Source organism: Aristolochia californica, unplaced genomic scaffold (genome assembly GCF_029961685.1).
Source record: "Aristolochia californica isolate CCGP_79_NKW_82.1479 unplaced genomic scaffold, dmAriCali1.0.hap1 SCAF_11, whole genome shotgun sequence".
NCBI lineage: Eukaryota > Viridiplantae > Streptophyta > Magnoliopsida > Piperales > Aristolochiaceae > Aristolochia > Aristolochia californica.
The window spans coordinates 9,474,855-9,480,185 of NW_027181782.1; the positions used below are offsets into that span (position 1 = coordinate 9,474,855).

Sequence of the window (5,331 nt, forward strand, 5' to 3'; positions counted from 1 at the left end):
TTTCACTCGCTCACTCGAACGCTCCTCTACCTAGAGTACCTCGATGTTGACACCTCCGAGGCCCTCGAGACAAACCCTAATTTCAGCTCCACCTCCTTGGAGTGCGTCATATGCGCCGAAAAATGTCTTCTACACTTCGGTATTGAACATTATGATATGGGACGAATCTCGGGCTGCTTCGACAGCTCTTGACCTCTAAGACCTCCTCTAACCTTCTCCTTGTTTTTGAATTTCTCCCAACCCATGTTCAAATTCCGTTGCCGATATTCAGATATCCATCACTCGATGCACGAGGCTACTCATCTCCAACGTGCCTGATCGGATTCGAATGACCCTTTTCTTCTTGTGTACATTGGGTTTTGAGGGACCTCACAAGATCACTTGTTAGAATTCTCTTCTCCTAGTGTCTAGCGTGAAGTCAACCTTGACTCCCAAGCTCGAGTATTTGCAGAGTTTAGTGTAGACCGTGAAAATGGTCTTGAGGGCGCCTGGCTTGTTGACGTTTAGTGTGGAGAAGAATTTCAGACTGAAAGTCAATTATTTCTTGAATGAAATGAATGGGGAATTAGAGGAATTGAATAAGTTTTGGCAATATTTCTCTTTTAGCATGGATCGGAAGATAAAGCCTGGTGTTCAATTGTGAATATCAAAATAAACAAGGATGATGAAGAAATTCATGTTATTCAGATATTAATTTATTTGAGAGCCAAGCTGAAGGGATGAAAGTTTACTCAATCTTGAGTTTGAATTGAAGTCTTCACCCTACTTCATTAAAATTACTTGGATAGTCTCTTGGTTGTTGGCTTATGCTTGGCTTAGACTAGTTTCCTTGAAATAAATTTGTTAGATAATGCTGGAACAACAATATTGTAGTATTAGGAAGAGGCTTAGGAATTGCATGTTGGTGAGCTGATATTGACATTGAGATTAAACTACAATCTATTTTGATTTATTAATAAAATACCCTATTTAATTATTTATTATGTTAATATTTTTAATACTAATTAAAAAAGTAACCATGTTTGTTTATGTTTATTATTTGTTTAGGTATATTATTTTTTTAGGTATAATATAAAAGTAACTCATTCTTTTTTTTCTACTACATTTTTCATTTTGTGCATTAACACAAGAAAGTACTTTTCAAGGCATTTTCCGCCGAGCACACTAACATTAAAAAATGTTCCACTTTCCTAATTCTTTCACTTTCCATTTCTCTTCTCCCATATAAGTGCACTAACCACCCCAAAGGTAAATTCAGATCGAACTATCAAATCCAAGAGCTAAATTTGCTTGACTAGTACACTACCTCAAACTGGGATGGATTACCTCAAGTCGAAGTAACTTGGGAAGATGTTGATAAAAATGCAAGCAATTTTATCTTACTTTATCTTAAAAGTAAGAGGTAAATGATCAAGAACCACTTTAGTGTTTCTTGGTTTATTTTTCCTATTGTTTCCTATTTGAGCAAGTGGAAACTTAATTTCTAATCCTTTTTAACATTTCTTAAAGATGAGAGGAATCAAAAAGAATCACCAGGAAATTTTCCAGTCCCCAAAAATGGTGCAAATGCGAGAAAATTTTAGTCAATGGGAAATTTTCTTCCTATATTTTAGTATTGGCACACACACACCCTAAGAGAAATACCACATCATAGATCTAATAGAAAGGTAAAGGAAGTAACAAGCATGGAGGAAAGCGAGGAATCAAACATTCGTTTTCTTTCTTGAAATTCTAGAGGTAGTTCAACTTCGAATTGAGCAATAGTAATCCCTATGATAATTTGATTATTCTGCTTCTTATGAATATATCATGCTGAAGTTGTAGAACAATATACTAGTGGATTTCAAGGCTTGTCTTTTTCCTAGTTATTTTAATAATCCTTGATCCAAAAAAGCAGCATTGATAGTAAATGAAGTTTGGTAACAAAAGATTCAACATTGGGTTTTTGTTCCTTCTTTTTTTAACATTCATTTTTACAATTATTATAAAAATCATTAATTTTCAAAGTAAATAAAATGTATTTTACTACATAACATTAGATTATCTCCCCAAAGGAAAATTTTGGCTCCACCATGACCCCCAGAAGAAAGTATTTGCCACCCCACCTTTGTTGACCCATTACAACTCCCACAAACAAGAGCCAATATGAATATAATTTTATCTTATTACAACTCTAAATTTAATGAAATTCACTATAAGCATTAAGAGTATATCCAGGATTTAGTGCACCAGCCATTACAACATTTCCTGCTATTTCAGATGAGAAGAAAAGGAAAAATATGTTTCTAAAGTTCAATGAATTGATGATACAAGGTTGCAAGGCCAGAGTGTCATCCTACAAGAGGAGAAGATTTATTGCTTTCAAGTTGCATCTCATCAGAAGATTCAAGAGATATCCAGTCCGTTTTGTCTAATGGATATGGAAACTTGCCCGATGCAAAACCGATTAGGATTTGGTCTGGGTGAAATGAATTTAGAAAAATATAGTGAAGGATGGAAAAAAGAAAAACAACCAAAACGACCATGATAAATATTGGTGAAAATTTGAAAGCTCTTGCTCTGCTGTTGCCTCCTATTTCAGCTTCATTTGCTTCTTGGCTTTCATCTTGTACTGCCTCCTCTTTCTGAGACTCCCCTGGTACTGCAACAGAGTTGCGCCCTTAAGGACATAGCTGTAGCTTCCTTTCTCCTTGAACAATTGTGTGAAATGGGCCTGGCAGTAAAGAACACCATCCATTGCAGCATAGGATGAAGGAGTGAGGACACAGCCTCCAAGGGCACACTTGAAAGAGGACTTATGATATGATTTCACTTCCAGAGTTACCTGTTACAGCTTCCACAAAATTTATTCAAAACATTTATCAAAACTTGAGCGCTAGTATGAGTTAGATTTTAAGAAATAATTTTAGCAGACAGGGAACTAATTTCAACTGGATGAAAGGACAATCCAAGCCTCCGTGGAGGTTCAGACTCATCTTTGAGGAAATCCATGACTCATGCAGGCCCACTGAGGTTTCTTAGCAGCATTTACTCAGAGAAGCCAATTTCCTAGCCGATGCTCTTGCCAAAGATGGTCTCTCTCGTTCGTCCTTTGTTTCTGGGTCTCCTTCCTTATTGCTTGAATGGTCCTCTCTGTTTGGGATTGCTTTTAGCCGCTTAATAATTTCACCATTTCATAAAAACTAAAAAAAAAGGACTTGGTGAACAAGCTAGGTATTGAAACAGTTAACTTTCATATCTCAGGTCATCATGATTTCTTTTCAGGTATGTGCTAGACATCTCACAGAAGAATCTTGACAAAAGAGAAAATTACCCCAAAGTCATTGAATGTTTCATTTATTTTATTCCAATGTACAAACAAATTCCTAAAAATGCAGTAGTTATATGAATATCTTATTAGCGCATATATATGAAAACCAAACTCATTTGGATCAATACAAGAGAACAAAAAAAGTGACAGACCTTTTCAAGTGGATATGCTGTTCTCTGGCAAGTGGCACATTTGTCTTGGGTCCTAGAGAAGAAGGAAGACAATTTGCTGGGCTGCCTACTCTGTGAGGTAAATGATCCAACACGTGTGAGCATTCTGGACAAGTAAAGTGAAGAAAAACTCCATTGCCGAAGATAATGATACAACCTACTAGATCATTAGACTTTTCAGAAGGTTTTCTATCTGGAAAGTCATAAAATTGCACACATGAAAAAAATACCCACAAAAGAAAGAGAGAGAGAGAGAGAGAGAGAAAGAATCGGTTTCAAGTATGAGAAAACCCATGTAGGGAAAGAGCATAAATCCTCATGCTGGAAATTCTTGGAGAAAGTTCATGTCTCCTTGAAGAGCTGTTCAAAATGAGGCTTGCAGTAGAGGACTTCATCCATGGAAGAGTAGTTACTCATCTAAAGATATACATCATCAGCATAATTAATGGAAAATAAAAACAGATAAACTTATTTCAAATGGGTCATACTAATTTCAACAATACAACACTTCTACCCAGAACAACAAGAAAAAAAAAAGCTTATCTGTGATCCTAATACAAAAATACTAACCACAAGGGGCTCTCCACAATGGCAACAATGTAAACAGTCCTATCACATGCCTTGCATTTCTCAAGAGTCCCAGTGAAAGCCATCTTGAAAAATCAAAACTCGAAGGAACAAATAAACAAACAGATGCTCTGCAAAGAGGAAGGCCAGGTTCTTGGGTACCAACCCCTCCACCCCAACAGTTTTTATCTTAACCTCACCTTCGGTTTCCTCCCTATCACCCTCGCCCATTCTGAGACTCCAAAACTGCCACCGTCACCTCCACCCTCTCCACCGTCTCCAATAAATGGGAAATGAACCCCAGCCGAAGAAGCGAAGGCAAGGAAGACGACGACGAAGATGAAGAACAGAAGAAAGGTCTCCACCAATGCCGTTCACTCCGCCATCTCCAACACGCTCGGCGTCTTGGAGATCTATCCTTCTGGCCAGATCCTCGCCGCTGCTGGAATCGCTCGGAAAATTCGGATTCAGGTCGTTGGTAGGAGAGCATGTGATGAATTTCATCGAAGTTGGATTACAGCTATGCAAGCGAGTCTTGATTCTTTAAGGCTAATCGTGCGAATTCTCTACTTACCAAGTTTATGCCCTTTATCCATTCTTTCCTATCCTAAAAAAGGAAACGCGGTTTCTTTCAATTCAAATCCCATTCCAATTGGAATTCTATCTGTAACCTCGGCCTATATATAACACTCACTCTACTTCACTCTCAACCTTCTCTCAAATTCTTCACTCTCAACCTTCTCTCAAATTCTCCATCACTCGACCAAATGCCGAAACGCACCGCCATTTCCAAAGATGAGGATCGTCACAGTACCAAGAAGCGCCTCAAGTTGGTTACAAAGATATTTCCAACTAATTCAGAAGTCCATTGTGGATCGCAAGTGCTGCAAGGGATTAATGTTGTGCCTCCTCTTTCTTCGGAACTACCGACCGGAATGCTTTCTCCTATCATCGAACATATTGATGGCCTGGAGCATTTTTCTGCCAATTGCTGCAACGATCACCAACTCTGGTTGAAGAACCGTTTTGCTGACACCATAAAAAGGGCTCAAGAAAAACTTCGTGAGGTAGCTGAAACGAGGAAGAACGTTCGGCCCAGAGGAGTTTGTTTGCTTGCTCAATAGACCTTCTATTGATGATAACTTCCTTCGTAAACAGACACTTGTATTTAATTTTGTGTTTCACTGTGAAAGTTTCTTTGATTCTTTATATTAATTACTAATTCTTTAATCGATATCTTGGACTACAATCTTATTCCGGAAGTCATTGATCTATCTTGGGGGG

General features: G+C 37.9%; 2 pseudogenes; one reads left to right on the forward strand and one right to left on the reverse strand.

The window, feature by feature from the left end:
• On the forward strand, positions 1-643 carry LOC137943586 (transcription termination factor MTEF1, chloroplastic-like; annotated as a pseudogene).
• Positions 644-2,572: 1,929 nt separating this feature from the next.
• Positions 2,573-4,133, reverse strand: LOC137943587 (LIM domain-containing protein PLIM2a-like; annotated as a pseudogene).
• Between the last annotated feature and the right edge of the window lie 1,198 nt (positions 4,134-5,331).